The sequence below is a fragment of the Oncorhynchus masou genome, chromosome 5, assembly GCF_036934945.1.
Source record: "Oncorhynchus masou masou isolate Uvic2021 chromosome 5, UVic_Omas_1.1, whole genome shotgun sequence".
Classification (NCBI taxonomy): domain Eukaryota; kingdom Metazoa; phylum Chordata; class Actinopteri; order Salmoniformes; family Salmonidae; genus Oncorhynchus; species Oncorhynchus masou.
The window spans coordinates 75,714,830-75,726,830 of record NC_088216.1 but is presented as its reverse complement, the minus strand read 5'-3'; positions in this window follow the sequence as shown (position 1 = coordinate 75,726,830).

Below are 12,001 nucleotides of genomic sequence, written 5' to 3'. Positions count from 1 at the left end.
TAGAGACATAAATGACCTGAGTCTATGGGACAGGCTCAGCTGTGGTATGACATGAGCAATGACAAGAGACACAGAGAAGATGGCTCCTCACTGAAATCTCTGCCTACAGATGTAGGATCTTAATTTGAGCCAGTTTGCTACAGCAGGAAAATAATTTCTACAATTGTAAAGAAACTTTGAAAAGTGCTATGTAAGTCCAATGTATTATTATTATTAAAATAATAATCCTGGGACCTGCAGCGTCTGATATATTATTATTATTATTATTAAAATAATCCTGCAGCAAAAGGATCAATTATTATAGATTTTCCCTTACAAAAATGTATCAAATGTAACTTCAGAAGCCGTTTAAACCTCAAATACACTACACGTTTGACATTTCCTGCATTGCAGGAAAGTTCTCCTGCAACAGGGTGATCAAATTAAGATCCAACATCTGTAAGTCAGACTGATGTCCGTTGGAGATGTTTACCAGGTTTATTTGCGATTAAATAGTATTCTTTGAGTTTAACGGGTAGTTGTTGCCTCTTTTCAAAAGTAAAAGATCACATTCCTGCTTTAAGTTAAGAAATGTATTCTTTATAGATTTGTTTATGGGCTTTTTCTAAAATAGGGATTTATTTTTCTTTAATTTAAATTTCTAACTCAGATTTAATTTTAGCAGAGTATGAGATTGTAATTCCCCTAATGTACACTTTAAAAGCATCCCATATTATGTTGGGGGATAGCTTTTCTTTGTCCTCTATGTCTACATTTGTAAAGGTAAAGGTTTTTATTCATTTATTAACATATTTAATACATTTATGGGCTTGAAGTTGCGCTCTGTTAATTCTTCATATCAGAGAATTTTTGGATATAAAAAATTATTGAATAGCTTTCCTTACTTTGAGAAAAAAGGAGTAGTCTTTCATTGTTGGGAATAGTAATCTCCAAATATCTTGTAAATTATTTTCAGCCTCTTTGGAGGTTCCTTGAATTTGCCTGTCAATCTTATCAAATGTATGATTTGGTTGCTTGCTAAATTAATAGTTCCTGCCTGGATTTGATCTAATATTGTTACACCCTGAGCTGTTTCACCTGTCTTGTGAGTGTCTCCACCCCTTCCAGGTGTCGCCCATGTTCCCCATTATCCCCTGTGTAGTTATACTTGTGTTCTCTGGACTCTTTTTCTCACCCTCTTGGTTTTGATTCTTCACTGTCCTGCCCCTGCCTGCCGTCCTGTACTTTTGCCCCACCTCTGGATTACCAACCTCTGCCTCACCTGAGCCTGCCTGCATCCTGTACCCTTCCCCCACTACTCTGGTTATCGACCCCTGCCTGCCTTGACCTGTCGTTTGCCTTGCTTATTGCTTTAACAAACATTGTTACTCCAACACAGTCTGCATCTGGGTCTTACCTTCAAACCTGATAGTATGAAATGGCCATGACTGACCCAGCAGACCCAGGCCAGCTGCACGACGCCATCTCCTCCCAAGAAGCCACCATCGGGAGGCAGAAGGAACTGCTTTGTGGTCTTATGGAGGGGGTCCAAAAGTTGGCTATACGCCATGACCGGGAATTGGACAATTTTCTGTAGCAATTCCGTGGGTTGTCTGGAAGGCAGCCTACCACGGTGGTAACCCCACAGGCCCTCAGTAACCCAGCTGCTAGCAGCGCCGTCTCATTGTTCACTCCACCTTCTCGGGAGCCCCGTTAACCCCCCCGGAGCCAGGCACCTGTTCGGGCGTTTCTAGCTCAGCGTGTCCTCATTTTCCTACTTCCCCTCGGATCTCTCCAAGATAGCCTATCGCCACACTGATGTCCGGGAGGGCTCTCACCTGGGCTACTGATTATTGATTCAGCATTTGAGAAACCGGATCCTGTCTATGCTCCGTTTATCTCTGCCGGTTGTGTTTCCTTAACAGGAGAACAAGCTGATCAAAAGTCTATCCAAATTCTACGAGACACCGGGGCGGCGCAGTCAGTAATCATTACTGATGCTTTACCCTGGTCTCCTGAAACGTATTGTGGCTCGCATGTCATATTACAGGGGATAGAGAGACAAACCGTACCTGTACCATTACACTGGGTCCACTTAGTGTCAGACTTGGTATCAGGACGTTTCCGTGTTGGTGTCGTGTCTACACTGCCAGTAAAAGGAGTCACACTGCTACTAGGGAATGATATTGCTGGTGGTAACGTCACTCCTGTGTTAGAGGTAGTAGACAACCCAGAAATCAGAACTACAGATGAGAAATTGGTTCAAGCATTTCCACATGTTTTTCCTGCTTGTGTGTTAACGAGGGCACAGATGTGGTCCATTTTTGAGAACGTTGAGGTAGAAGACAATGCCCCGAGTAAGCAAGGAGATGTTATATGACATTCTTTTGTGGATTTTAACTTCTTGCTCTAGTTCCATTTTTGAGATGCTCGACGCATATGAAAACACTCTGGTGTCCAGAAATACACAATGCCCAAAACCAAGATGTATGCAAGGATTTTTGAGGCTTCTGATCTCCTTATATGGCTGTGAACGAAGAGGAATTTTCTGTCGTTTCCCCACCCATTGTGACGTAAAATAATTGGAAGATTGACCATAAGGCCACATTTACCACGTGTCCGCCCGGTGTCCTGCGCCGAAAAAAAGTCACCTGCCAGTATTTTTCCAAGGAATACAGAGAGGAAAGCAAGCTTCCTGCATGTCAATGAAGAGATATATGACATTCCAAACAACGTTTGTCTGTCCGGACCCATTTTCGAGAAGGTGATTTAATGTCAAAACACTGATTTGGCATGTGACTGACTCAGTCAGAAGCTCTTCAAAGGTAAATGATTTTATTTATTTGGTTATCTGGCTTTTGTGAAAATGTGTTTTGCTAGCTTTGCATACTCTTACACAAATTAGTCCATTTCTATGGTTCAAAAGCATTTTTGAAAATCTGAGGAAGCTAAAAAACTATTTTAATTTTATTTGCGATTTTCAGAAATCGTTAACGTTGCGCCTGAGGCTTTAGTCATGGATCCGGGATGGGGAGTTTCAGGAGTTTTGATGCGGAAATGGGCATCTCATGACAGGAGTTTTGATGCCATTAATGACTGGAATGACTGAAGTGTGTCAAGTGGTTGTTCCTACACCGTTCAGACAGCAGGTGCTGTCACTCGCCCATGACCAGGCGTGGTCTGGACATTTGGGGATCACAAAGACTTATAACCGGGTCCTTCGTCATTTCTTCTGGCCAGGTTTGAAGTCTGACGTGGTCCAATTTTGTAAAACATGTCACATATGTCAACTCACTGGGAAAGTGAATCAAACAGTTCCACGAGCGCCGCTCTGCCCGATTCCTGTGGTGGGGGAACCGTTTGAAAGAGTGATAATTGATTGTGTAGGTCCAATCAATTTGGGCGTGTTATGTTCCCCAGTTTATGTGTTGTAGTTGGTATGTTTGCATGTGTTTATTTCAGGAAATGGCTTCCTGAAATCCCTCAAGCAGCTGATTGGTCGACTCCAGGGCTAATTGGAGAGCTGACCCCGTCCCCTCGTCAAGACGCAGCTGTCTCCAATTACCCATTCATTCTGAAGCTATATAAATGCCAGTGTTCTGTTCAGGAGAGAGATTTTTGCTGGGAGGTCATTAGAGAGATTTTGCTAGAGATTTTGCTGGGCTGAGAGTTGGTATGTTTTGTGAGTTTGTTGCTCAGAGCTTATTTGATGTCCTTTGTTTCTTAGTTTGTTTGTGAAATTGTTTAATATTCTGTTTCATTTGTTCCCAGGGGGGGAAGGGGAAGGCACCTAGGGAGTGCTTAGGCAAGAGGCCCGCGGGCATACATATACCCGTAGCATATTCGCTGTCTAGGCACACTAGGTAAGACCTGGGCGGACCACCCCCTTGTATTTTGGTTAGGGCACCAGGTGGTGCTAAATTAGGTAAGTAGTGGGTAGGCAGGTAAGATAAGAGACGGGGGGCTTTGAGATATACTTTCTTTGCTTTGGTTCCGTCCAGCCCCTTTTCCCCATATTACCGTGTGAAGGAATAAAGTCCTGGTAAACAGTACCACATTCTGCCTGTTATCATTCTTTCTTGCACCTACAGTCCATACCTTTTTCACTTCACGGAGAGTTTAGTTGTAGCAGGGTGTTGCGTTCCCTCTTCATAGAGGCGTATGCGAACAACAGCGTTAGTCTGAACGGGTTTGTGGGAGAGGTGAAGATTTTTTTTATGCCCTGTTCTCCGGGAGAGAAGCTGCCCGGAAACAAATCCAGCAATGGCAGGAATCCTGCCATGTGGCCGACTATGCGGTGGATTTCTCCACGTTGGCAGCGGAGAGAGCTTGGAACCAGGAAGCACTGTTCGATATGTTCCGGCACGGCGTCTCAGAAGAGGTCAAGGATGAGCTTGCTGCTCGGGAGTTACCCACAGATCTTGATTCCCTCATCGCTTTGACCATCCAAAACTATGGCCGACTACGGGAATGATGGAGGGAGAGGAAATTCGACTTCACTCGTACGTCCAGGGATTCCACTTTGCCTCCGAGCCATCCCGGAAGTCCCCAACGATCTTCTTGCTGAGAGAACCCGGGGCTTCCCAACCTTCCCCGAGAGTCGCCGAAGACGGCTGAGTCACTGCTTCCCGAGCCGATGCAACTAGGTAGAGCTGGGCTATCGCCAGCGGAACGGCAATACAGGATCAGCTGCGGGGCTCTTGGTAATTTTGTATCCTCTTGTACTTTAAAAAGATCAGGCTCACTGGTAGGAGCAAGTACTCGTGGGCCATATGGAGAACTTTCCTGCATCTCTTGCTCGCACCCCTGTTCATGCCATTCTTCTGTGGGGAAACCAGTATAAATCTCTGTGGGTCCTCATTGACTCTGGGGCCAATGAGAGTTTTTTGGACACTACACTGGCTTCTGAGCTGAACATCCCCACTCAGCCCCTCTCCACTCCCATGGATGTTAGAGCACTGGATGGGCGGTCTATAGGCCGGGTCACTCATATTACCACTCCCATCAACCTATGGATGTCAGGGAATCACAGCGAGACTATTCAATTCCTGTTCATCAAGTCTCCTCAGATACCCATGGTATTGGGATTCTCCTGGTTCCAGTGACACAATCCCCTCATCATCTGGTCTACTGGTGCCATCATGGGCTGGAGTCCATTCTGCCACGTTCAGTATCTGAAGTCAGCACAACCTTCCCGGGAACATCTTTCTGCGTGCTCTGAAAGTGCCCCGGACCTCTCCGCCATTCCCGCGGAGTACCAGGACCTTTGAGAGGTGTCCAACAAGGCCCGGGCCACTTCGCTTCCTCCCGATGGAGGCTCCTTGGGAGGAGAAGGCATCGCGCAGCTGGCCCGGGTCTGCTGGGTTAGTCATGGCCAGTTTGTACTATCAGGTTTGAAGGTAAGACCCAGATGCAGTCTGTGTCCGAATAACAATGTTTATTACAGCTTCACCACTGCTCCTGCCATCCTGTACTTTTGCCCCACCTCTGGATCACCGACCTCTGCCTGACCCGACCCTGAGCCTGCCTGCCATCCTGTACCCTTCCCCCACTACTCTGGATATTGACCCCTGCCTGCCTTGACCTGTTGATTGGCTGCCCTGTTGCTGTAATAAACATTGTTACTCCAACACAGTCTGCATCTGGGTCTTAACTTCAAGCCTGATAAATATAGCTTTAATGTTATCTAAAAACACCCGATTTGTCCCTGGCGGGAAAAACAATGAAATCAATGTGTATTTTTCACCATGTAAGGTACAATTCCAGCTAGTAACTGGAATGAGCTGCAACAAACCCTCAAACTGGACAGGTTTACCTAAATCTCTTCATTCAAAGAATCAATCATGGACACTCTTACTGAGAGTTGTGGCTGCTTTGCGTGATGTATTGTTGTCTCTACCTTCTTGCCCTTTGTGCTGTTGTCTGTGCCCAATAATGTTTGCACCATGTTTTGTGCTGCTACCATGTTGTGCTGCTACCATGTTGTTGTCATGTTGTGTTGCTATCATACTGTGTTGTCATGTGTTGCTGCCTTGCTATGTTCTTGTCTAAGGTCTCTCTTTGTGTCGTGTTCTGATGTGTGTTTTGTCCTATATTTATATGGTTTTATTTTGAATCCCAACCCCCTGTCCCTACAGGAGACCTTTTGCCTTTTGTAGGCCGTCATTGTAAATAAGAATTTGTTTTTAACTGACTTGCCTAGTTAAATAACATTCAACATCAGAAAACGGCGTTCTTGGTCCGTGTGCTGGGATATAAAGGAAAAGGGTATATTCTTATTAATGCCATTCTCTTTGAACAGCAAGTCAGGACTGGGAATGCTTTTTTAGAACCCAGAAGGCTGTGTGCCGTGATGTGTGCGCAGCAGCACTCATACCCCTCCCACAGAGCTCGCTGACACATTCTATAGAGAAGACAGATTACTATACTCCTCAGGCTTTAGGATGAGCTGAGTGTTTGGAACAATGAGGGTTACAGAGCAATGTTGCGTACAGAAATGCAGAAACTGCACCCCTTCAGGAATAGGATATGTTACAATCTTGATTCACAAATGATGAATACTGTGGTCTCATGGTGTTATGTGCATCTGGTAATTCAGCATTTGCATGGTACTGAATATAATAGTACTATATATCATGGTACTATACATCATGATACTATACTGTATACAATGGTACTATATGTTATGGTACTATACTGTATATCATGGTACTGTATATCAGCACATACACGTGCAGTAGCAGCTACAGTGTGTCACACCAAATGTGTGTCACAGGAGGTTGGTGACACCTTAATTGGGGAGGACGAGCTCGTGATAATGGCTGGAGCAGAATTATTATGAGTCGTCCTTCCCTCAGTAGCCTCCTGTGGTGTGTCCATGCACTTCGGCCTGCTTTCCTCTGTATCATAGTTTATTTAGTGCTCCCTGGCTGGCTGGTATAGAGCTGCATGGGATTACCATTTTTATGAATCCGATGAGGCCCAGTACACCGCAATCAGGAGTGAGTGTAGTGATATTTCATTCTGACAGCCGGGGCATGGCACAGCGCTCCCCTCCACACAGAGCACCCATAAACAACAACACCAGCCCACGGGGGAACCATAAACCATACCGCCATGGCACCAGGGGAAAGAAAATCATGTTGCACCATCCCACTGAATAAATCAAATTCACACATTTACATTCCTCATTCACCTATCAACCTCAAAGCTCCACACACCTTTCCAGTAAAACAAATGCATTAGAGAAGTTCTAGTCCAAAATACATTCCAATTACCCTGTGACTAGTATGGTTTATTGCAGCTTGTCTGGTGAGTGAGCTTGATAGGCCATTAATGTGTGTGAGGTTGTGGCGGGTGGGCCTTGGACAAATCCTCTCAGCACAGACGCACGCTGTCCAGAACCTGTCTCTAAGCGTATTCATGGAAAAGCAGCATCAATGTGATGGCGATACAACGGCCGACCATTCAGTAAACTACCCTGCTTTTTCTGCCAGTAAAAGACATAAGGACTGATGTGATGTGAATGTGACTTACTTTGTCCATGTGGTCTGCTGATACAGATCTAAAGAGACAGTGAAAGACTGCTCCTTAAACGCCTCCTGGATAGAGGATATAATGTTATTCAAGAAAAATAATGGTAAAGGTTGAAATTGATATTCTTAATATTATAGTGGATACAGATAGTGGCATAATATCTAGTATAACAGATCATATAATAACAATAATATAATCATAATATCTAAGCACTCTCGACTACAGAGGGTGGTGCGGTCTGCACCACGCATCACCGGGGGCAAACTATCTGCTCTCCAGGACACCCACAACACCCGATGTCACAGGAAGGCAAAAAAGATAATCAAGGACAATAACCACCCGAGCCACTGCCTATTCACCCTGCTTCCATCCAGAAGGCGAGGTCAGTACAGGTGCATCAAAGCTGGGACAGAGACATAGAAGCTGTTTTTCAATCTCAAGGTCATCAGATTGTTAAACAGCCACCACTAGCACAGAGAGGCGGCTGCCTACCGACAGACTTGATATCACTGGCCACTTTAATAAATGGAACACTATTCACTTTAATAATGCCATTTATTTATTTTTTACATATCTCACATTACTCATCTCATATGTATATAAGCTAAGGTAACTGAGCTAAACGACTACCGGCCCGGAGCACTCACATCCGTCGTCATGAAGTGCTTTGAGAGACTATCACCTCCACCCTACCTGACACCCTAGACCCACTCCAATTTGCTTACCGCCCAAATAGGTCCACAGACGATGCAATCTCAACCATACTGCACACTGCCCTAACTCATCTGGACAAGAGGAATACCTATGTGAGAATGCTGTTCATCGACTACAGCTCGGCATTTAACACCATAGTACCCTCCAAGCTCGTCATCAAGCTCGAGACCCTGGGTCTCGACCCCGCCCTGTGCAACTGGGTACTGGACTTCCTGACGGGCCGCCTCCAGGTGGTGAGGGTAGGCAACAACATCTCCACCCCGCTGATCCTCAACACTCAACACTGGGGCCCCACAAGGGTGCATTCTGAGCCCTCTCCTGTACTCCCTGTTCACCCACGACTGCGTGGCCACGCACGCCTCCAACTCAATCATCAAGTTTGCGGATGACACAACAGTGGTAAGCTTGATTACCAACAACGACGAGACGGCCTACGGGGAGGAGGTGAGGGCCCTCGGAGTGTGGTGTCAGGAAAATAACCTCACACTCAACGTCAACAAAACTAAGGAGATGATTGTGGACTTCAGGAAACAGCAGAGGGAACACCCCCCTATCCACATCGATGGAACAGTAGTGGAGAGGGTAGTAAGTGTTAAGGTCCTCGGCATACACATCACAGACAAACATCACAGACAAAAGCACTCACAAACTTCTACAGATGCACAATCGAGAGCATCCTGGCGGGCTGTATCACCGCCTGGTACGGCAACTGCTCCGCCCACAACCGTAAGGCTCTCCAGAGGGTAGTGAGGTCTGCACAACGCATCACCGGGGGCAAACTACCTGCCCTCCAGGACACCTACACCACCCGATGTTACAGGAAGGCCATAAAGATCATCAAGGACAACAACCACCCGAGCCACTGCCTGTTCACCCCGCTATCATCCAGAAGGCGAGGTCAGTACAGGTGCATCAAAGCTGGGACCGAGAGACTGAAAAACAGCTTCTATCTCAAGGCCATCAGACTGTTAAACAGCCACCACTAACATTGAGTGGCTGCTGCCAACACACTGACTCAACTCCAGCCACTTTAATTATGGGAATTGATGGGAAATGATGTAAAATATATCACTAGCCACTTTAAACAATGCTACCTAATATAATGTTTACATACCCTACATTATTCATCTCATATGTATACGTATTAACTGTACTCTATATCATCTACTGCATCTTTATGTAATACATGTATCACTAGCCACTTTAACTATGCCACTTTGTTTACATACTCATCTCACATGTATATACTGTACTCGATACCATCTACTGTATCTTGCCTATGCTGCTCTGTACCATCACTCATTCATATATCTTTATCCCCTTACACTTGTGTGTATAAGACAGTAGTTTTGGAATTGTTAGTTAGATTACTTGTTGGTTATTACTGCATTGTCGGAACTAGAAGCACAAGCATTTCGCTACACTCGCATTAACATCTGCTAACCGTGTGTATGTGACAAATAAAATTTGATTGGATTTGGTTTATAATGTATGTATCCTTCACTATCTATTCTTTACTATCTATTGCATCTTAGCCACTGTCACTGCTCATCCATATATGTTATACTTTATATTCTCATCCCATTCCTTTACTAGATTGTGTGTATTAGGTTATGTTGTGGAATTTGTTAGATATTAGGTTAAGTTGTGGAATTGTTAGATATTACCTGTTAGATACTGCTGCACTGCCGGATCTAGAAGCATAAGCATTTCACTACACTCACAATAACATCTGCTAACCATGTGTGTGACCAATAACATTTGATTTGATACAGGGTGAGTTTACTCTCTCTGATGACTGACAGCAGTCTACAGAATCACCCCTATCTCCAAAATCAGCACCAAAGTTTACACCTCGAAATGAATGTGTTCAGGGTTCATGTCAGACGAATATACTCCATCACTGATACAATCACTTGACTACTGTAAGGTCACGGTCTGCTGCTCCACAAAAAGAGCTGTGTAGTGAAGATCAGACTGCATGCTGTAAAACCTGAAAACAACAGTTAGAATTTGGAATATACTAAGCAAACTGTACTAATAAAAATGTATATTGAGCAGTGACACTGGAAGAACTGGGAAATGTTGAGCTTCCTTGCGACATGGGGCCGTGCATTATCATGATGAGACATGAGGTGATGGCAGCGGATGAATGGCAGGACAATGGGCCTCAGGATCTCATCACGGTATCTCGATGCATTCAAATTGCCATCGATAAAATGCAACTGTGTTCGTTGTCCGTAGTTTATGCCTGCTCTTACCATAACTGCACCGCCAACATGGGACACCCTGTTCACAACGTTGACAACAGCAAACCGCTCTCCCACACGATGCCATACACACTGTCTGCCATCTGCCTGGTACAGTTGAAACCAGGATTAATCCGTTAAGAGCACATTAAAATCAGTTAAGACGCCGAACTGCAGGCAGATCAAGACCCTGGTGAGGATGACAAGCCTGCAGATGAGCTTCCCTGAGACGGTTTCTGACAGTTTGTGCAGAAATTCTTCGGTTGTGCAAACCCACAGTTTCATCAGCTTTCTGGGTGAATGGTCTCAGACAATCCCGCAGGTGAAAAAGACGGATATGGAGGTTCTGGGCTGGCGAGGTTACACATGGTCTGCGGTTGTGAGGCGAGTTGGACGTACTACCAAATTCTCTAAAATGACATTGGCGGTTTATGGTAGAGAAATTAAAATTCTATTCTCTGGCAACAGCTCTTGTGGACATTCCTGCAGTCAGCATGCCAAATGCACTCTCCCTCAAAACTTGATGCATTGATGGAATTGTGTTGTGTGACAAAACTGCACATTTTAGAGTGGCCTTTTATTGTTCCAAGCACAATGTGCACCTGTGTAATTATCATTCTGTTTAATCAGCTTCTTGATATACCACACCAGTCAGATGGACGGATTATCTTGGCAAAGGAGAAATGCCAACAGGGCGTCTTTTGTGCACAAAATATGAGGGAAATACGATTTCTTAAATTTAATCTCATGAAACATGGGACCAACACTTTATATTTTTGTTCAGCATTCAGGAAGTATACAGACCCGTTGACATTTTCCACATTTGTTCCGTGACAACCTTACTCTAAAATGGTTTGAATTACTTTTTTTCTCTTATTAATCTACACAGAATACCCCATACTGACAAACTGAAAACAGGTTTTAGAAATGTTTGCAGTATACAGAACCTTTGCAATGATATTCGAGCTCAGGTGCACCCTGTTTCCATTGATCATCCTTGAGATGTTTCTACAACTTGATTGGAGTTCACCCGTGGTAAATTCAATTCATTGGACATGATTAGGAAAGGTGCACACCTGTCTATATAAGGTCACACAGTTGACATTGCATGTTAGAGCAAGAACCAAGCCATGCGGTCAAAGGAATTGTCTGTAGCGCTCCAAGACAGGATTGTGTCGAGGCACAGATCTGGGTAAGAGTACCAAAAAAGTTATGCAGCATTGATGATCCCCAAGAACACAGTGGCCTCCATCATTCTTAAATTGAAGAAGTTTGGAACCACCAAGACTCTTCCTAGAGCTGGCCGCCCGGCAAAACTGAGCAATCGGGAGAGAAAGGCCTTGGTCAGGGAGGTGACCAAGAACCCAATGGTCACTCTGACAGTGCTCCAGAGTTCCTCTGTGGAGATGGGAGAAACTTCCAGAAGGACAACCATCTCTGCAGCATTTCACCAATCAGGACTTTATGGTAAAAGGCACATGACAGCCAGCTTGGATCTTGCCAATAGGCACCTAAAGACTCTC